At 45.3% G+C, this 22,126-nt stretch overlaps 1 pseudogene across 1 annotated transcript in view; it reads left to right on the top strand.

Moving 5' to 3' along the window:
- The first annotated feature begins 5,915 nt into the window (after positions 1-5,915).
- LOC308579548 (protein CIMAP1C-like) overlaps positions 5,916-22,126 on the top strand; it is a 30,728-nt pseudogene continuing 14,517 nt past the window's right edge. Inside the window, exons 1-4 of the transcript in view lie at positions 5,916-5,976; positions 7,315-7,400; positions 8,171-8,183; positions 8,804-8,904. The product of the transcript in view is annotated as a protein CIMAP1C-like (transcript). The remainder of the gene's footprint in view (positions 5,977-7,314; positions 7,401-8,170; positions 8,184-8,803; positions 8,905-22,126) is intronic.

The raw sequence follows: 22,126 nt of genomic DNA, 5'->3' as shown, positions 1-22,126 counted from the left end.
CTCTCCTTCTTTTATCTTTTCCAAAATCTTTTCCTTCTTCTCATTTTGCTTTCTCTTTTTTATTGAATTTTGTTGAATCAAAAATCCTCGCATCACAGCTTTGCTTGCGTCCCAGATCACTCTTTTTTCTACATCGGCCTTTAAATTTATTTCAAAATAGTCCTTTAAGGTTTTTTGGGCCTTTCTGTGGATCTCCTCGTCTCGAAACAGGGTGTCATTCATCCTCCATCTGAATTGACCAGTTGTTGTAAGTTTCATCTCCATCTTCACGGCGTTATGGTCGGAGCAAGTCTTTGGGCAGATTTCTATTTTTTTAATCTTTGGAGCCATCCCACTAGTAATCCAAATTTGGTCGATTCTGGTCCAGGTCATCATTGCTTGAGAGAAAAAAGTTCCCTCTCTCTCTCGAGAGGGTTCCTTGTTCTCCAAATATCTATTAACTCCATATTTTCAGTCATTTCAAAGAAGGTCTTCGGAAGTCTCCCTTCCTTGGAGATTGTCAGTCTTTGTGCCTTGTCCATATTTGTAGAAACCACACCATTCATATCTCCCATAATTACTACGTTATAGTCCAAATAATCCATCAGAGTTTCATGCAACTTCTTGAAGAATTCCGCCTTCCCTTCATTTGGTGCATAGATTCCAACTATTAACAATTTTTCTCCTTGTACTTGTATTTCCACTGCCAGGTATCTTCCTTGTTCATCTTTAAACATCATTTTTGGGGCCAATTTCTCTTTTGCATAAATCACCACTCCTCTTTTCTTAACTTTGTCCGATGAGATGAATTCTTGTCCTAATCTTTTATTTATAAGTAGTTTTCTGTGTACCCTGGTCACATGGGTTTCTTGTAAACAGATCAAATCCAATTGTTCTCTTTTCAAAATATGAAAAACTTGGCGTCTTTTCGTGGGCATGTTCAGCCCATTACAATTCCAACTAAGGAATTGCAGGGCCATCTTGTTATTTGTCACTTACTCCTCCTACCGCTCCAAGTTGTTGCTCTTCCTCTGATGGTGGTGGTTTAAGCCCAAATGATAGATTCAGAATGTCCACTACTCTTTTTTGCTCTGAGATTGGGTCTACCGTTCCCTTCTGCAGATCCTCGTGGTTTCTCTCCAAGAATTTCTCTTTGTCTTGAATTGTTTTTATTTTCACCTTCTTTCCCTTGTAGTTAAAGGACAGTCCTTGTGGAAACTCCCACCTGAAGAGTATGTTGTTCTTTTTCAGCAGGTAGACCAGATCTTTATAGAAGGTTCTCACCTCCAAAATATATTTAGGGATGTCCTTAAAAATCTGTATATGAGAATTTCCAATTTCCAAGGCCTTTTGGTAATGTAGTTTCAGTATTTTGTCTCTTTCTTCCTTGGATCTGAAAGTAATCAGGCAATCCCTCGGAGTCTTTCTGTTTTGTCTCCTGCCCAGTCTAAATGCTGTTATTATCTTAAATTCTTCTTCCTCCAATTCTTCCTGCCAAAAGTCAGAAAACTCTTGTGTAAGGAACTCCACAAGGCTGTCTCCTTCACTTTCAGGAATTAGTCTTAATTTCAAATTTCTCTCCTTTCTCTGTAATTCCATCAAAGACAAGGCCGCATCATGTTCATACACTTTTTTAGAAAACGGTTCTAATTTTTCCTGTGTCTCCTCAGCAATCTTTCTGGCATCCTCTGCGATTTTACGTGTTGCCGAGTTTTCTTCAATCAGTTTATTTATAGATTCTGTGTTGGATATCACACTTTTCGTATTCAAATCCAGCCTTGCTGTTAATTCTGTTAGTTTTTGTGAATTTTCTGTACTCTGCTGTGTCAAAGCTTCCAGGGATTGATTTATCTTGAGTAACGCCTGTGTCATTGACTCCATGGAGACAGCCGTCACTTTTTCCTGCCCAGCTGCACCTGTCGGTGTTAAACTTGATATTGAGCCTCTTTTCTTCTGTTGCTGTTGCTGCTGTTTTGCTTTAGCTCTCGTAGTTATCTCCTCTGCTGGGCCACTCATGTCCCAAGGACGTTCTCACAGGAACAATTTCCAAATGGAAAATCCCACTGTCTTAATCTGTTATTCTGCAACTGTTACTTCTCAGCCCTCTAGAGGGGGCAAAACATAATGTCCAAGTGAAGGAAACAAAGAATATAGAACAAAGAAACCAGGAAACTTCAATATAAATGCTGCAACACTTTTTCTATGTAGTTTCTCTGTCAACACAGTCCAGTCTGGTATATTGTAGCAGCAAAACCCCAAAACTTTGTATCAGTTAAGTCCTCAACTATGTAGCCTTGTAACAAGTTTCTAAAATCTTTTCACTGTCCTGGTATCTTATTTTGACAGTCCGTCTCAGGGGATTGAGGCAGCGGAAAGTTTTTCTCTTTCAAAAATCATGCAGGTTAATGAGGTTACTTTCCCTCCCCTCTGCCCCTGCCTGCTAGAGAGGAGATTTATATCCAAATGCCAGACTTAAATAGTCCTATTGTTATTTCCCTTCAGATGCAGCTCTTTGTTTTTCGTTGCTTCATCTGTCATGCAGTCGGGGGAAGGCAGACTTCCTTGATTTTAACCTCCCCCGTTTCCGGCCAAATTTCCAATTTAAATTTAAAAGTTCCCGATAGTCATTCAATCCGAATTCAATTTGCAGGAAGGAATCGGCGCTCTCCGTCAATGGCGACGCGGCTTCACTCTGCGGGCTGGGTAGCGACTCTCAGCACCGCGCTCTCCCGATGCCGTTCCGGAGCCTTTAAAAAGGCAGTAAAGGGGGGCGCTTCTGGTGCCCACCGAGTCTCCTTGTTCACAGGCATCCGCGCCTGTGATTTTAGGGGTCCCCCACTTGCCGTAGCGGGTCAGACCCGAACTCGTGGAGCAGTCCTCCTCCGGAGCTCGGAAAGAGGACCGCCATTAACGCTGGCGCCGACCGGAAGTAAAGGCTTTCTGGGAAATGATCTATAATGAGTTAAAAAAGGTATTTAAGTATACCTTCCTTAAGAAACCAGAGGCCTTCCTTTTGGGCATTGTCGGCCAAGGGGTGTTAAAGAAAGATAGAACCTTTTTTATGTATGCAACAACAGCAGCAAGAATACTCATTGCAAAGCACCGGAAGACCCAAGATTTACCCACACTGGAAGAATGGCAGACGCAACTGATAGACTACATGGAACTGGCTGAAATGACTGGCAGAATCCGAGACCTGGGAGAAGAGACGGTGGAAGAGGATTGGAAAAAATTTAAAGACTATTTACAAAAACACTACAAACTGTATGAATGTTAGGAGAATGCACGATTGAAAGTAACACGGCAGTAGAAACTTTGTTGTAAAATATATGAGAATAAGTGAGGTTTAAGGAAATGATGAAATTTGAAGCAATATTATGTTTAAATCAAGCAGTTTAATTTACGATAAAGTTATTTAAAAGTTGGGACATAATATCCGAGATTTACAAAATAAGAATTGAAATAAGGTAATAAATTGCTGTCTATAACTATGTGACTGAGAACGCAGGGAAGGGTGATGCGAGGAAGTCCAAAGATTATGAAAATATGACTTATGAACAACTGTGTTTTATATGTATTCTTCTTTTATTCTTTGTTTATTTCTTAACTTTGCTTTGACTTTTTCTGTCTGTATGGTGATGGTATTTTATATGTTTGGTGGTTTGTTCGTTATTTTAAAAATTGCAATAAATATTTTATTTTTTTTTTTAAAAAAGAATTCCTTAACAGACAACCTTCGCCTCGCCTCTCTGCGCGGAAGCCTTCTGCGCAGAGTGGGCGTGCCGAGTGGTGGTCCTCCACCCTCCTCACTGACTTCACTGGAAGAGTCTCGGAGCCTCACGTCCGAGCTGCTCTCTGCCTCTCCCTTCTTCCTGGTGTCACCTGGACTTCCTTCCCCAGATGACGTTCTCTCTCTTCCCTTACTTGTCCCCTCTCCTGCAGAGTCCGGGAGCCTCGCCTCTCCCCTCTGCTCCGATGTCAGTTCCCTGACAGTATGTCCACATTGTTTTTTGTTGGAGAACCATGTGGCAAAATTCCAAGAAGTGCAAATTTCAAAAGAAAGCTGCGTTTCAGTGTGCCTCTTGTTTAAGGAAGGGTGAATTGGGTCAGTTTCATGTTAAGGGAACTGAATTTCCTCTCCATCCCTCTGTTCATATTGAGAAACATTCTCTTTTGCTTTGAGGTTCATTTTTTTATGCTTTCTGGACTTTTTGTTTCATTTTAACTGGGATGTGGTCATTGTTGCCCAGGCAGCCTGTGCAAACACCCCTCTCTGAGCTCCTGGGAATGGGGAAAGGTTAGAATACAAATGCTGCAAATAAAACGAAAAAATGGAACCAAAAAAATCAATGAATACTATATCATATGAAGGCAAAGGAATGGGGAACATGGTCTTAGCATGGGCATAGCGAGGACTTTTGTTAGCGGGGCAGAAATGACATGATTGGTCAGTTAAGTATTTCTATTGTTTTATTTGATAGGGAGCAGCTGCCCTCTGTCCCCCCCCCCCTTAGCTATGCCCATGGGTCTTATGAAACAAAATGTGGTATTTTGGGCTTGTGGCTCTCCCCCCCCCCCCCGGGCTGGTAACTTGCAAGGAAGGAGGACTTGTATTAGCAGCACACAAAGAGAGAGAGAGAGAGAGAGAGAGAGAGAGAGAGAGAGAGAGAGAGGGAGGGAGGGAGGGAGAGGGAGAGTATTCTGCCAGAACCATGGTAATATGGAAATAAACAAGTCTGGTTCCACACTTGCATCAGCATCGCCTGGGCAACCTGGGAGCGAATTGCGACATGAGGCATTGTTTATGTTCCAAAAAGGAGGGGGTAGAGGAGGAATTGGAAAGCTGAGTAACATCCCCACTCCTTATTGAAATCTACATCCAGATTTCCATTCCATCCAGAGAAGCAGCATCAGCGGTATGGGTGACTGACACAACCAATTGCTACTTTGATTGGTAACTGAAATCCTAAGACCTTTGTTTACTGTGTATTAGCATGATTAGGGTTAGGGAGCATAGCAATGCAAAGGCCAGTTGCCACCTCTCTTAGAAACTCCAGAGAATTAGAAAGACACAGAAGAAATTGTTTGTATTCTCCAAATGCTGCCCCACAGACCATGCCACTACAAGGAGATGACAAAAGGCATTGTTTTTGTGCCCTGTATTTAAGTTTTATTCCCCACCCCCTCCAAAGTGCTCAGGGTGAGGGATCAGGCCTGGTCTCATGCTCTGGAGGTGGTGCTCCCTTCATTCTGCTCCCATTCCTGGTTTAAATAAACAAAGGCACACAGACCTCTGGATTCACCCTCATTCCCTTAGCCCTTACAGTGCAGGGGCTGCAAAGGGGCTCTTCTCTGTCTGTTGTTGGACTAAAACTCCCATCATCCCATGGTGACTGGGGCTGATGGGAGTTGGAGTCCAACAAGCTCTTGGGATGTTGGCTACCCTGGCCTAGGTACACGCCGTTAAATCACATAAACAAGCAGCAATCTCCATTCTTTTAGCACTTATGGTCCTTATGTGGCCAAAACAGCACCATCTGTGCAAGACGGAGGGCTCAGCAAGCCTGGAGAAAACGGCAAGGTTTGAAGATAGGATAGGATAGGATAGGATAGGATAGGATAGGATAGGATAGGATAAGATCCCTCAGAGGAGAACACTCCCCCCTCCCCAAATAGCCCAATGTGAACTTAGCATACTTAGTGGAAATTGAATACTGTTTGGGGTGGGGTAGAACGGAGTAGCTGGAACCCTGAGCTGCAACACTCCATGGTGCAACATTTTATTGCAGGTTGGACTTGCATTCATTCATTTACTTTCATTCCCCAGAGCACTGGTGACACATACGACTCCCCACTGCAGTGGGCACACTCCAATGCCGACTTCCAGAGCCAAAGGTGCAGCTCAGCCTGTTAGTTGTCTTTCTGGTATCTCTAAGCATCCAGCCAGAGTGCCGGCCATCAAGAAGCAGTATGCGTCCATCAGTGCCAAGTATAAAGGTGAGCTGTGGGAATAGATGGGGCAAGAGAGAGAAGGAGATCAGGAATACAGAGGTACCCATATCTTTGCCAGTCTGGATGTGTTCAACAGCATTGTTGAAAGACCCTCTGGCATCTGGTTAGCCCCTGTGAGAACAGGATGCTGGACTCGGTGGCTGGCTGGCTTGATCCATCAGGGTTCCTTTTTTGTTCTTGTGGAAACCAAAGAAGGAAACTGATCTACATTTCTCAGTCACCATCAGAACTTTCTTCCAAGAGTACTGCTAGCATGCGAGACAGTGCATATTTCCTTGTTAATAAATAATAATAAATAATAAATTTTATTTATATCCCGCCCTCCCCAGCCGAAGCTGGGCTCAGGGCAGCTAACAACAATAAAATAATACAACATTCTAAAATCATTTCATTATAAAATTTATTCAAATCAAATTGATGGCAACCATTGGGCTAGAGTTCTGTGAAGATTGCCAAAGGAGGGAGTCAGGCTAATAATATTTTTTTTTCTTTTGTTTTCCTTTTCCTGTGGCTGGTATGTCACCACTGCTGTTGTCCTACCAGGGTAACGCTTGTTTAAAGGGGATGAAGGAACGGGGTTGGGAAAGTACAGGCAGAGCATAGGTGGTTGAGTAAAATGGGAAATCTTCTCTGGCTTGAATTATAGTCCGAGCCACAGAAGAATTCAGGTGCCTTGTAATGCTCACTTCCTATTGCAATGCAAATATCCTGGCCCAAGGCTAGCGAGATTTTACCAGAGGGAGAAGAAAAGTATGTTGTGGGACTTCCATCAGCCCCAGCCAGTCTGGTTCAATGGTCAGAGATGATGGGAGTTGCAGTGCAGCAACACCTGGAGATCAAACACATCCATTCTTAAGGAAATTAGCCCTGAGTGCTCACTGGAAGGACAGATTGTGAAGCTGAGGCTCCAATACTTTGGCCACCTCATGAGAAGACTCCCTGGAAAAGACCCTGATGTTGGGAAAGATGGAGGGCACAAGGAGAAGGGGACGACGGAGGATGAGATGGTTGGACAGTGTTCTCGAAGCTACAAACATGAGTCTGATCAAACTGCGGGAGGCAGTGGAAGACAGGAGTGCCCAGCATGCTCTGGTCCATGGGGTCACGAAGAGTCGGACACGACTAAACTACTAAACAACAACAACAACACCTAGAGAGCTGTAGCTCCAAAACCCAATATATTATTCAATATATTATTCAACACAATATATTATTCCATTTTGCCCTTTTACCCAGTGTGGCAGCTCATAATCTGCAAATGCTAATGGTTCCGGGTTGTCTTCCCATTATTTTATTCCTCCCCCCCTTGTGGTTCTCTTGCAGGGCCAGGACCTGGGAAGTATGGTAGGTAGCCTCTCACTGGCATTAAGGACCATGACTTCACCAAGTATGCTGAGCCAGCCTACACAATGCGTGTGTGTCAGGGGTTTAGGTGCAGAGGCACGGGCAAGGGAGGAAACAGAGAGCGAAGGGGAGGAGACAGAGGAAAGGATGAGTGATGACGACGACCCGAGATCTCCCAGTCTTTCCAGTGAATCAGAGGATTCACAGAAAGGAGCACCAGTGGCCAGGGCAAGGGGGGCGTCTAGGGAGGCACCCCAGGAAGATAGAGCCAGAGGAGACTCAGGGGGGAGCAGCTGGAAATCGGGACCAGCGTCACCGCCAGGAAGCAGGGAAGAGGAAAGGAGCCAGGAGGGAAGCGCTGGCAGCTCACCACAGGAGGGAGGGCAGGAGTCAGGAGTGGCCACACCTCCATCGGGGAGCGAAGAAACGGTTAAGAGGAAAGTGGAAGGTTGGGCGCGCGCGCCAAGTTCAAATGCAGAGGAAGGCGGCGCAGTGAGCAGCCCCGAAAGGGAACCGGGTCCTAAAGCCCGGCGCAAGGAGGCAGAAGGGTCTGGGTCAGCGTCAGAAGAATCCCGGAAGGAAGAAGCCCCGGGGGGTAGAGGGACCCAGAGGAGGACAGTCAGGAGGAAAAGGTGGAGCAAGGCTAGGATATTAAGTTGGTGCGCACGGGGCGGAGACTCAGACGGAGCCTCGCCGATCTAGCTAGTAGACGTAGAGTTGCAGACAGCAGCGTGAGAATGGAAACTGTAATTCAATAAAGACTTTTACTTAATGACCGCTGGCTAGCGTGATCCTCTGTGAGCTAGGATCTTGAAGCAGCTCTGACAGTGTGAAATCCAGTGAAAGATGTAAGATGCTGACAAGTTAGGTTCTGTGTTATTTGGGTTTTCCCAACAGCATTAACTGACCCACAGGGTGAAGCTGGCTAAACAACTGTTAAATTTGCTGGCAAAACATTTGAACAGAGATTGACAACCTGTGTTTTTGGGACTCTCTAATTATCGGGGCCACAGTTGATGGGACCTGGGTGATCCATGATCAAGAGCTGGGTGGCTTTCCAAAGTTTCCATTCCAACTGGATCAATGGCACTGCATGTAGGGGGCTAATGTAGTTGTTTCTTGACTACAACTCCCATCAGCCCCAGTCAGCATGGTCAAGAATGATAGGAGTTGTAGTCCAGCAAGGGCTGGAGGGTCTTATACTGCTGATTATTATGGTTGCACAAAAATCAGGGTTCTCAGTTGTACAGCTGTGGACCTTAGTGGGAAGAGGATGATCTACACTTAAGCCATGTTGAAGGATAACAGGAATGGAGGTGCAGGGGGGCGGAGCTTAACATATTCACTGCTATCTAGCTAGTGGGTGCCTTTAATTGATATCGGATAGGAAGTCAGTCATTGCAACCAAGCTAAATAGCTCAGAATCCACACCATGCCTCATGCAGACAATTCTTCTTTCCTTTGCAAGTGATCTCGATCACGGAGAGTCCTGGGCCCTGCTACTATGTGGACCCAAGCATTTCCCGTCTAGGGATATGGAGACCAGTTTCATTCCGCATGGTGCAAGACAGAAAGCGGGCATGTAAGTTGAAAGATGAGAGATACTATGATGGTCAAGATGGGGCTGGAGTGGCATCTGTGCAATTTTGTGATGAAAATGTTTCTTTCTCACCTTGTGCAAAGAAGGCTTGTTGGTCAATCCCTGAACATGAAAGAGAGGGAATGAAAAAGAATGAGTGTGAGTGAATGAGCAGGTGTGTTATGCATGAAAATGGATGTGTGGGAGCATTATGTGTGGAGCTGTGGTCTTAAACCACTGAGTCTCTTGGGCTTGCTGAGCAGAAGGTTGGTGGTTCGAATCCCTGAGACAGGGTGAGCTCCTGTTGCTCTGTTCCAGCTTCTGCCAATCTCGCAGCTTGAAAGCATACCTGTGCAAGTGGATAAATAGGTACTGCTCCAGGGGGAAGGTAAACGGCGTTTCCATGCACTCTGGCTTCTATCACAGTGTCCCGGTGCACCAGAATGCTGGCCACATGACCCAGAAAGCTGTCTGCTCCTTCAGCCTGAAGTGAGATGAGCGCCACACCGCATAGACGCCTTTGACTATGTATGTAAGGTCCTTTACCTTACATTTACCTTTTACCTGCATGCATGTGGATTTGTGTATGAATGACAGAGAGCAGGGGTAGACTTTGGTAATACGGTTTTCTAAGTGAGGACAAAATTTGGCACTTCCCCCAATATATTTTATTTCCACAGTAATTCCTTTTGGTACAGTTGCTTTTTAATGGGGTTTCTCAGTAGGTACCCACATGAATATAAGTATAATTATTATTATTATTATTATTATTATTATTATTATTATTATTATTATTATTATTACTACTATTATTATTGCTACTACCAATATTATTATTACTATTATTATTATTTTATGCCCCCTTGGCTCAGCACCCTGAGCAGGGGAACAGCCTGCACTGCCCTAGATCTGGCACTACAGAGAGAAGCATATGAAAAAGAGACAGGTGGCCTCACCCTCTTTTTTTATCAGCCACACTCACTGTTTGTCCCAGCCCCACTGGTTTGCAGGCCCTGGAAGGTTGACTGCATGGGAGTGTTGTCCATAGGCTGTAAAAGTTTATTCACTCTTTGATAAAAAAAATATTTCTGAGTAGGGGGTGTCAAGAACCAGACAGGAAAACCAGCTATGTACAGAGACCTTACCTAAGTGGGCTGTTTGATGTGGGAGATTGTCTGGGGTGATATCAAAGTGTAGTTTAAAAGTGTCTGTGACGCCCATCCATCCCTCCATTCATTCCATGTGAGTGTGTGATCCCTATTGCTTTCCAGCTATTGGCCTTGACCGAGTGGGGCTGCTCTGGATAAAGGGGCATTCAAGGAACTGGGGGAAATATAGTTTTCCTGATTGGTGTTCCACCAAGTCAACTGGGTTGAAAAACACTTTTTACCATTAGGGTGTCTAAGTGTCCTACTTTACAGAGGGCAATCCTCTAGGCAAAGGGTTCTTCCATGTGCTATATATATCAATAGTAACACCTTGAACCTGGCCTGGTAGCAAATCAGCAGCCAGTGCAGATCTTTGAGCACAGGTGTTATATGCTGACAAGGTCTCACTCCTGCCAGCAATCATGTTGCAGCATTCTGGTCAATCACGCTGGAAGTCTCATCTTCCTGATGCCAAGGGACCATAAGATGTTGAGCATGTGGCTGATGAACGGACAGAAAGGAGAGCCACCAAAAACAGCATAAGGGAAAACAAGAGGGTCATGTTGCTTTAGAGTCATAATCTAGGAAGTAGTCTGGAGGGTACCTATGGAATTAACAGTAAATGACAGTGAATTGCAAGGGAAGATGTCATGGAAGAGATTAATAGCACTGCACTCTTAACTCCACAGGTGATGAACTTAGTTGGAAAGGCTGCTAGAAGAGGAGATTGGAGGACAATGCCATGATTTTTAAAAGTGGGGGGGATTTTCAGTCAAAGCAAGGAGGATAGTGCCTCTTCCTCCAACATCCTCAAAATCACAACAGTTTACAAATGATTCAGCTTAAGAACAAATAGAATTCTCAAATTTAGAGAGAGAAAGAGAGAGAGAATATGCAAGGCTTGTCATCTACAAGGAGGAGCAGAGTATTGTAGCAAATACATGGGGAATGCTTTTCCCTTTCGTTTGAGAAACATCAATGGAAGCTTGGGATCTACTAATAGATCAATAAGTGGGTTTTTTTTACTCCTAACATTAGCAAGTAAAACAGCAACTTAAAAAACAAACAAACCCTGCATGGCAGATTGCTCCTTCTCTTTAAGCCTCAATGTTTCTCACCTGTCAGATTTTACATCCATCATTCCTGCCTCCTCCTGTGCTCCTGTAGGATATGATGTATCTGTTACAATATAGAAGCAATGCGGCCGCGAGCTGGTAGCTTGAAAGCAAAACATAATGGGAATGTTGGGACTGTTCCTTTTTTTTTTATAATAATTTTTATTACTTTTTTTACAACAGAAAAAAGAAAGAACATAGAAAATAGAAAGAAAAAAGAACAGAAAATTCAAACCATTTCAACAACTTATTTCAAATTTCCAACGGACTTCCCCGCATCTCCCGCCCGGTGCATTCTTAACAATAAAAATTATCAGCAAGTTATACCCTTGTTTCTTGTGTTTCTTTGTACTTTCAATTGCAATTTTAAGTTTAAATCCCTTATTTTCCATTTACTCTAAAAATATAGCATATTGTCGTTTTTACCCATTTAAACTTTGATTCTTTCATGAATATTATCCAATTTCTTATATAATCCACTCTCATTGCTGGGGCTGACCTTCCAAATCATACGGCACCTCACAGTTCATATAACTTATAATACTTTTGCAAATAGTCCTTAAATTTTTTCCAGTCCTCTTCCATCGCTTCTTCTCCCAAATCTCGGATCCTGGCAGTCATCTCAGCTAGTTCCATGTAGTTCATCAATTGCGTCTGCCAGTCCTCCAGTGTGGGCAAATGTTGAGTCTTCCAATATTTGGCGATAAGGATCCTTGCTGCTGTAGTGGCATACATGAAAAAAGTTCTATCCTTCTTTAACACCTTCTGGCCGACAATGCCCAGGAGGAATGCCTCTGGTTTCTTAGGAAAGGTGTATTTAAACACCTTTTTTAACTCGTTGTAAATCATTTCCCAGAAGGCCTTCACTCTTGGGCAAGTCCACCAGAGATGAAAGAACGTCCCTTCAGCCTCCTTACATTTCCAACATTTATTATCGGACAGATGGTAAATCTTAGCAAGCTTGACTGGGGTCATGTACCACCTGTATACCATTTTCATAATGTTTTCTTTCAAGGCATTACATGCCGTAAACTTCATACCGGTGGTCCATAACCTTTCCCAGTCCTCAGACATGATGTTGTAACCAATGTCCTGAGCCCATTTTATCATGGCTGATTTAACTGTCTCATCCTGAGTGTTCCATTTAAGTAGCAAGTTATACATTCTCGATAATAGCTTGGTCTTTGGTTCTAACAATTCTGTCTCAAGTTTCGATTTTTCCACCTGGAATCCTGTTTTTTTATCTAGCTTAAAAACCTCATTAATTTGGGCATAATGAAGCCAGTCTTGCACTTTACCCTTTAATTTTTCAAAGCTCTGCAACCTCCAGTTGTCTCCAATGTTTTCTATTATTTCCCAATATTTCGGCCAACCGGCCTCCATATTAGGTTTTTTCCGAGCCTTGGCCTCTATTGGTGATACCCACCTCGGAGTTTTGCTTTCTAACAAGTCTTTGTATTTTTTCCAGACCATAAATATTGCTTTTCTGACAATATGGTTTTTAAACATTCCATATGTTTTTGCCTTGTCATACCACAAATACGCATGCCAACCTAGCGAATTATTAAAGCCTTCCAGATCTAGGACATCAGTGTTTTCTAACAAAATCCAATCTTTCAACCAGCAGAAGGCCGCAGCTTCATAATATAACCTTAAGTCTGGCAGGGCAAACCCCCCCTCTCTCCTTTGCATCAGTTAATATTTTAAACTTTATTCGGGGCTTTTTGCCCTGCCAAACAAATTTAGAAATATCCCTCTGCCACTTTCCAAAACATTCCACTCTGTCCACAATCTGCAAGGCTTGAAACAAAAACAACATTTTTGGCAAAACGTTCATTTTTATAGCTGCAATTCGGCCTAACAAGGATAATTTCAATCTTGACCAAATTTCTAGATCTTTTTTAACTTCTGACCAACATTTCTCATAATTATCTTTGAATAAATTCAAGTTCTTGGAAGAGAGATTGACCCCCAGGTATTTCACTTTTTTAACAATATTTAGTTCTGTTTCCTTCTGAAACCCCTCTGTTTCAATGGTTGTCAAGTTTTTCCCTAACACCTTAGTTTTTTGTTTGTTCAACTTAAAGCCCGCCACCCGACCAAATTTCTGGATCAATTCCAAAACTCTTTTTGTACTAGATTCTGGCTCCTGTAATGTTAAAACCAAGTCATCTGCAAATGCTTTCAGTTTATATTGTTTCACTCCGACCCGTATTCCTTGTACCTGCCGATCCTTCCTTATCATATTCAGCAAGACCTCCAGGACTGAAATAAACAATAAAGGGGAAAGGGGGCACCCCTGACGTGTTCCTTTTTCAATCTGAAGTTCTTCTGTCACCACATTGTTCACTATCAACTTAGCTTTTTGTTCAGAATAGATTGCTTCTATTCCGTTCTCAAACCCCCTTCCCACTCCCATCCCTTCCAAGTTTTTCTTCATAAATTTCCAAGAAATATTGTCAAAGGCCTTCTCCGCATCAATAAAAATTAACACTGCTTTAGTGTTAATATTTGTTTGTAAAAGTTCCAGAATATCGATAATATTCCTAGTGTTATCAAACAAATGTCTACCTGGGAGAAAACCTGCTTGGTCCTTATGAATTACTTCATTTAATACTTTTTAAAATCTGTTTGCCAGAATATCTGCAAATATTTTGTAATCCACGTTTAGGAGTGAGATGGGACGGTAGTTCTTAAGTTGAGTCTTTTCAGTTTCCACTTTGGGTATCAATGTGATGAATGCTTCTTTCCACGTTTCTGGTGCCCTCCCTCCCCCCATAATCTGGTTACAAACCTCCAGTAATGGTTGTATCAAGTAGTCCTTTAACATCCTGTAGTACTTGGAGGTAAGTCCATCAGGGCCTGGAGATTTGCCTAGCTGCATATTCTGGATGGCAACCTCAATTTCCTGTTGTGTTATTTTACAATTCAAGATTGATCTCTTCTCTTGAGATAGTTCTGGTAGGCCATTGTCTTTCAAGAATTGTTCTATCTCAGTCAGTTCCTCGGGCCCTTGGGTGTACAGTTTTTTAAAATATTTCTGGAAGCACTTTCTAATTTCTCCCGGTTTCTGAATACTTTTTCCTTCAACTTCTAAATTGGTGACATAATTTAGTTTTTGTCTCTTTTTCAACTGCCAAGCTAGCAGTTTCCCACATTTATTCGCAGATTCGAAAGATCTTTGTTTCATTTGTTTGATTTTCCATTCCACTTCTTGGTTAATCAATTTCGTATATTGTGACTGATGGAATTTAATTTCTCTTAGAGTCTCTTTTGATTTTGGATTCAATCTTAATTTTTTCTCTCCATCTCTTATCTTCTCTAATATCTTGTCCTTTTTCCCATTCCAGAATTTTTTCTTGATCGTGTTTTGTTGTATCAGAAACCCTCTCATAACAGCTTTACTTGCGTCCCAGATTATTCTTTTTTCCACCGAGGTGTTGAGGTTAATTTCAAAGTAGTCCTTTAAAGCTTTTTGGGCCTTCTTTACAATCTCTTGGTCTCTTAGCAGGTTGTCATTCATTTTCCATCTGAAGGAGTCGGCAGTGGTAAATCTCATTTCCATTTTCAGAGTGTTGTGGTCGGAGCAGGTCTTTGGGCAGATTTCTACTCTTGTGGTCTGGTGCCAGCCCTCTAGTTGTCCAAATTTGGTCAATTCTTGTCCATGACAGGTGAGCCTCAGAGAAGAAAGTTCCTTCTTTACCTAGGGGGTTTCTCGTCCTCCATAGGTCAATCAAATCCATATTGTCAGTTAGTTCGAAAAAAGTTTTTGGTAGTCTTCCATCTTTAGTCAGATTCTGGTTCTGTGACTTGTCCATATAGGTAGAGACCACCCCATTCATGTCTCCCATCATGATGATGTTAGAATAGTCCAGATAGTCCAGTAATGTCTCATGAAGCTTCTTGTAGAATTCTGATTTCCCCTCATTTGGTGCGTAGATTCCTAAGATCAAAACTTTTTCTCCTTGGATTTGTATTTCAATTGCCAGGATTCTTCCTTGTTCATCTTTAAACAGAAATTTTGGTGATAAATTCTCTTTTGCATAGATCACCACTCCTCTCTTTTTAACTCTGTCTGATGAGATAAATTCTTGGCCTAATCTTTTGTTTATTAACACTTTCCTGTGAAGCCTAGTCACATGAGTTTCTTGCAGACAGATTATATCCAAATGTTCCTTCTTCAAAATATGAAAAATCCTTTTGCGTTTTTCCGGGGAATTTGCACCATTAATGTTCCAACTATACAGCTGCAGAGACATCCTGTAACAATCTGTTGTTGCTCTTTATGGGGCGTCTTCTTTCTTGTCCAAATCCGAGGGTGCTGGCTCTTTTCCAGAGTCAGGTGGTGGCCAAGGAGCAGCTACTCCTTTCTGCAGGTCTTCTCCGTGGTCGTGTAGAAACTTCTGGCTGTCCTCTTTCGTCCTGATTTTAATCTTCTTTCCTGTGTAGTTGAATGATAGGCCTTGTGGAAACTCCCACCTGTAAGGTATTCCGTTGCTTCTCAGAAGTCCAGCTAGATCAGTATAGTTAGATCTGAGATCTAGTAGTTGTTTAGGAATATCCTTGTAGATTTGTGCTCTTCTGTCCTGGATCTCAAGTGCTTTATTAAAATGTAGGTGTGAGGGTTTGATTAGCTGCTTGTGCGTGAAAACGTGCTCCCTCAGAGTTTGTGCGCCCCCACAAACCTCCGTGTGTGACGGAGCTCCTCAGACATGTCTGCTCTAGTCACTAGTAGAGTCCGACAGTGGCTGCCTGCGGAAGCGTTTCCAGCAAAGAAGTTCCTTAACGGAAACGCGTCTCCTGGACTCACGGCGTGACAGTTTCCTGCGAGGTATGGGTCTCCCTATGGGAGACTCCGATACCTCCCCACTGTCCTCGCTGGAAGCCTCCCTGAGCCCTCCCTCCTGCTCGCATTCCCTCAGAGACCCACTCCTCCCCCTGCTGGTCCCTGCTTCAGCAGTTGAGTCTCTTTCATCCTGCCTGAGTCCCTCCACCACCTGATGCTCTGATGGCAGTTCCCTGACATCCACTTCCCCTCCAGGGCCCCCCTCACCCCCTCCCAATTCCTCCCCCCTGGGAGGTGAAGGGCTAAAACCCCGAAACGAATCTTCCTCATCTTCTGACGTCTCGAACAATTCTCTCCATCGATCGTCGTCCTGGCCAGCTGAATCCTCCTCCTCTTCAGAATCTGGGAACCCCTCCAACTCCTCTTCCTCGTCGGTGGTGGCAAAGTATTCCCTTCGGAACCTCGCTACAGGCTGAGGTTTACGTGGGAACCTCTGATGAAAAGTCTCTATTAAAACCTCGTCATTGACATCCTCTGCCCTAACCCAGGTGTTTTCCGACTCCGGTTCCCCTTCCCACATCACCAAATACTCTACTTGATCTCCCTTCCACCTGGAATCGAGGATCTCCGCTACATGGTAGCTGTGTTCCTTCTCCTCCATTGCTGGTCCCCTAGTGACCCTCCCCTCACTGTCTCCTCTATACGGTGACAGCAACGACCTGTGAAAAACTGGGTGCAGCTTCATGTGGTTCGGTAACCGGAGCCTGAAAGCCACTGGATTGACCTGCTGTATGACTTCAAACGGACCCAGCCTTTTGGGTCTTAATTTCTTACAACCTCCTTTGAATGGCAACCCTTGGGTTGACAGCCACACCTGGTCCCCCACCCTGATGCTTTCACCTTCCCTTCTGTTTTTGTCTGCTTGCCTCTTATATTCCTCCTTAGCCCTGTTTAAGTTGAGTTGGAGCTGGCGATGGATCGCTTCCATTTCTTCCACGAACTGTTCTGCAGCTGGAACGCTCCAGTTCTCCCCCTCCCCCCCTGGGAAGGCTCTGGGATGGCACCCGTGATTAGCCAAAAAGGGGCTCATCCCCGTGGACACGTTCTCTGCATTGTTGTAGGCAAATTCTGCCAACGCCAGCTTCTCCACCCAATCATTCTCTCTGTCATTAACATAACACCTCAAATATTGTTGGAGAACCCCATTTGCTCTTTCCGCCTGCCCGTTGGTTTCAGGATGACGGGCCGTCGAGAAATTAACCTCTACATGCAGTAAGCTCATGAGCTTCCTCCAGAACCTGGAAGTAAATTGTTTCCCTCGGTCTGAAACCACCCTCAAGGGGGCGCCATGCAACCTAAACACATTCTCTACAAACAATTTGGCGGTTTCTTCTGCTGTAACCGCATGTGAGCAGGCTATGAAGTGGGCCATTTTAGTTAACAGGTCTACTACAACCATGATGGCTGTTTTCCCTCTAGACCTTGGCAGATCAGTCATGAAATCTATTGCCACTGCTTCCCACGGTCTCTCAGGTGTGGGCAGTGGTTCTAATAAACCAGCCGGCGCCTGCCTCTCCCCCTTGGCTCTTTGGCATTGTTCACACCCTCTCACATACTCCCGCACATCTTCCCTGACCTTGGGCCACCAAAATTCCCTGGTAACCAGCCACATGGTTTTGTGTTGCCCAAAGTGCCCTGCTGTGGGGCTATCGTGCAGCTGCTTGAGTACTTTCTCCCTCAATTCCCCTTCAGGTATATATAACGCTCCCTTATAATACAATGCCCCATTTCTCTCCTCAAAACCACCGGGTTTGTCTTCCTCCCCTCTGAGATCCCTGAGTTTCCCCTGGGCGTATGCATCCTGCACCGTACCCTCTACCAATTCCCTTTGCCCCACCAAAGTCGCCCCACACACCCAGCGGTCCTCTGGAATGATATGGGTTTCTTCGGGTGCTCCCTCCCCCTCCAAATATTCAGGTTTGCGTGAGAGAGCGTCCGCCCTAACATTCTCTGGGCCTGGCACATAACAAATCTCAAAGTTAAATTTGGAGAACTCTTGGGCCCATCTCAACTGCCTTTGGTTGAGCACTCGTGCCGTTCTCCAGTACTCTAGATTTTTATGGTCCGTGCACACTTGCACTTTATGTTGTGCACCAACTAGCAGATGCCTCCATCTCCGGAACGCCTCATGAATAGCAAGCAGTTCTCGGTCGTACACCGTGTAGTTCCTCTCGGATTTGTTCAGCTTCCGCGAGAAGAAGGCACACGGACGCCACTCCGACTCCTCCTTCCCCGGCTGCAGAAGAAGCACCGCCCCTATGGCTCTGTCAGATGCGTCTGTTTCAACCCTTAGCTTCTTTCGTAAATCCACATGCAGAAGTTGTTCTTCAGAGGCGAAGGCCCTTTTCAGTTCCTCAAACGCTCGCTCCGCCTCCGCCGTCCATACAAACTTCTTCTTACTGCTGAGACAGTCAGTGATGGGCGCCGTCAGATGGGCGAAGTTGCGGATGAACTTACGATAAAAGTTTCCAAACCCTAGGAACCTCTGCACATCCTTCTTGGTTTTGGGTGTTTTCCATTCCAGCACTGCCTGTACCTTGCCGGGATCCATGGCCAATCCCTTGTCTGACAGGCGGTACCCCAGGAATTCCACCTCCTTGGTATGGAACCGACACTTCTCCAGTTTGACCCACAGCCTGTTGGCTTGCAGTCTGCTCAACACTTCTCTGACGTCTCTCACATGTTGCTCCTCATTCTCAGAATACACCAACACATCATCTAGAAAGGCAACGCAATTCTTGTAGAGCAAAGGGCCCAGCACGTGGTTCATAAAAGATTGAAAACACGCGGAGCCTGCTTGTAATCCAAATGGCATAACGAGGTATTCAAACGCCCCCAAAGGGGTAAACATGGTGGTTTTCCATTCATCCCCTTTCCTTATGCGTATCAGGTTGTACGCCCCCCTTAGATCCAGCTTTGTGAAAATCTTTCCCTTCCTCACCATGGTCAAAATATCATCAATTCTGGGCATAGGGAACGCCACCGGTTCAGTCACTGCATTCAGCCGCCTAAAATCACATACAAGTCTCGGCTTGTCCGCATTTTTTTTGTCCACAAAGAACACTGGGCTCCCCCCTGCTGCTTTGGACTCTCTGATGAAGCCTCTCTTCAGGTTCTTGTCAATGAACCCTCGCAACTCCTGCATTTCCCTGTCTGACATGGCATACAACTTGCCCACGGGAAGCTGTGCTCCAGGGAGTAAATTGATCTGACAATCAAAGGGTCTATGAGGTGGTAGTTGGTTAGCTTCCTTCTCACTGAACACATCGCTGAGATCTGCATACTGTGGTGGTACCTTCACCTTCCCCATTACTTCAGTCCCTGCTAGGGTGGCTTGGGCCCCTACTGAACCCTTCTCCCCTTTGCAGTGTTCTAGGCAATGTGCTGAACCAAAGGACACCACTCTTTGATGCCAGCCAACCAGCGGATCATGTAGAGCTAGCCAGCTCATTCCCAAAATAATGGGAGCGCCTCCCAGGGTGGCCACATTAAACGCTATCAGTTCTGTGTGCCTTGCCACCCTCATTATCATCGGGACAGTCTGCAAGCGGACTCCTCCTCCCAACAACTCCCTGCCATCAATCGTGGTCACCTGCAGGGGGTTGCTTAAAGGGATGGTCTGTATCTGGTGTTCAGCAGCAAACTCCTTGCTCATAAAATTGCAGGAGCTGCCTGAGTCCAATAGCGCCTTTATTTTTAGGGGGTGCCCATTCTGCAGCTCTAGCGACACTTCAATCACTAGAGCAGGTCGAGGAGCTTCTGGCACGGGCACTTTCACTGCTCTTTGGCCTGGCTGCAGTGCCCCAATTGTGGCAACCAGGCGTTGGCTTTTACCTGCTCCGCTCCCCCTTCTTCTCCCCCCTCAACAGCTCCCACCATCCCTTGCCATTCCTTCCTCTGGGGGCAGACTCTGGCAAAGTGGCCTGGCTGTTGGCAGAGATAGCATTTCCGGGGGCCCTTTCCCTCCTTCTTAGCTCCCTCGCTGGTTTTTGAAAATGCGCGCGCGCGCGCTGTTCCGATTTCCATCGGCTCTGCCGGCGGGAAAGCTGGCTCAGGAATGTCTGGAATGCGGAACTCCTTCCAACGTTCCCCTCTCCCTTCCCGCCTCTCCAAGGCTCTTGCCTCCTGCCGCGCTCCTATGGTCAGCGCAGATTTGGTCAGCTGATCCATAGACTCCGCCCTGGGGCTCCGTGCCAGCTCGTCTTTCACCCCCGAAGAAAGACCTTCTTCAAATAGCATTTGAACGGGTGCCGCCGATAAATCCCAACTCAGTCTGTGAATCAGCATGGTAAACTCAGTCCAATATTCACGGACAGATCGACTCCCCTGCTTACAAGCCATTAGCTGTCTGCGCACCACCCCTTCCTCAATATCGCTGGAAAACATGATATCCATTGCACGAAAGAACTTCATTGTGTCCTTTAGTATGTCATTGTGCGTTGCCATTAGGGGTCGAACCCAGTCTCTAGCCCCTTTCTCAAGATGCCCAATTACAAAAGCAACTCGCGATTCCTCATCAGGGAACTCATCGAACTGCACATTAAGGGCATATTGCATCTCTGTCCTAAAAGCATGGTAGTCCTTGGGGTCCCCCCCAAATTTCTGCACCAATCCTGGTACCTTTCTGGGGAATTGAGTGGCTCTCCCCTTCTTGTCTGCATCCTGAGCCCTTCTCTCCTCCAGCCTCGCCGTCTGCAGGGCCAGTTGAACCTCCAACGCTCGGTATCTATCTTCCAAGCTTGGACCAGCTCCAGCCCCTGCTCCTCCGGTTCCGGTTGGTTCGCTCATGATGCCTTCTCTTGCACAGGCAGCGTACAAAGACTGTCGGACTGCTGTGAGGGTTTGATTAGCTGCTTGTGCGTGAAAACGTGCTCCCTCAGAGTTTGTGCGCCCCCACAAACCTCCGTGTGTGACGGAGCTCCTCAGACATGTCTGCTCTAGTCACTAGTAGAGTCCGACAGTGGCTGCCTGCGGAAGCGTTTCCAGCAAAGAAGTTCCTTAACGGAAACGCGTCTCCTGGACTCACGGCGTGACAGTTTCCTGCGAGGTATGGGTCTCCCTATGGGAGACTCCGATACCTCCCCACTGTCCTCGCTGGAAGCCTCCCTGAGCCCTCCCTCCTGCTCGCATTCCCTCAGAGACCCACTCCTCCCCCTGCTGGTCCCTGCTTCAGCAGTTGAGTCTCTTTCATCCTGCCTGAGTCCCTCCACCACCTGATGCTCTGATGGCAGTTCCCTGACAGTAGGTCAAGTAGTTTGTCTCTCTCCTGCTTGGTCCTTAAGATGATCAAGCAATCTCTAGGCCTGTCTTTCTTGACAACTCTTCCCAATCTGAATGCAGTTGTTATTTTAAAGTCTGTATCTTCCTCTATACCCCAGAATTTAGAGAATTCTGCTGTCAAAAAGCCGGTCAAATCCTCTTTCTCAATCTCTGGGATAGAGCGTAATCTTAAATTATTTTCCCTGTTTCTCAGTTCCACCATAGACAGGTAGGCCTGCTGGTCGGTGATGTGTTTATGTAGCGGCCTTACCTCTCCTTTCAATTCATCCACTTTCTGAATTGCTTGACTTGCTTTTTCGTTTGCAGCCTCGGCCAATTTCCGGTCAGATGTTGCGTCTTTTAAATTCCCAATTTCTTGTGAATGCTTAGCCACTTGTTCAGATAGTTTAGTAATTGAGGATGTGGCTAAGTCGATTTTTGCTGTTTGGTCATCAACCTTCTTATTCAAAATTGCAAATTGTTGTAGCATTTGATCTAGAAGAGTGTCAGATCCCCCTGCTGCCATATCCTTGCTTGAAAGCAAAACATAATGGGAATGTTGGGACTGTTCCGTGGGAAACAGAGGGACAGTCAATTAACAGTGCAGAGAGCACCGGAATTAGCTGAGAGCGTAATATGAGCTGTACAGGAAGTACAGGTGGAGTTTGTCTCTCGGCTGTTGGAGTTTGAAGAGAGCAGTCGTGTTTTTCTGTAACGCTGCAAAGACAGAAATAAAGGCATGTAAATACGTTTCTGTCTATCTCTTTCCCCTGCCTGGGGGGGGGGCAGGAAAGAGGGGGGGTGTTCTTCTCACGCTGAGAAGGATCGCCTATCACGACCTAGC

Source organism: Podarcis bocagei (genome assembly GCF_964188305.1).
Source record: "Podarcis bocagei genome assembly, contig: HAP1_SCAFFOLD_171, whole genome shotgun sequence".
Classification (NCBI taxonomy): Eukaryota; Metazoa; Chordata; class Lepidosauria; order Squamata; family Lacertidae; genus Podarcis; species Podarcis bocagei.
This window is presented reverse-complemented; position numbering and strand designations above follow the sequence as displayed.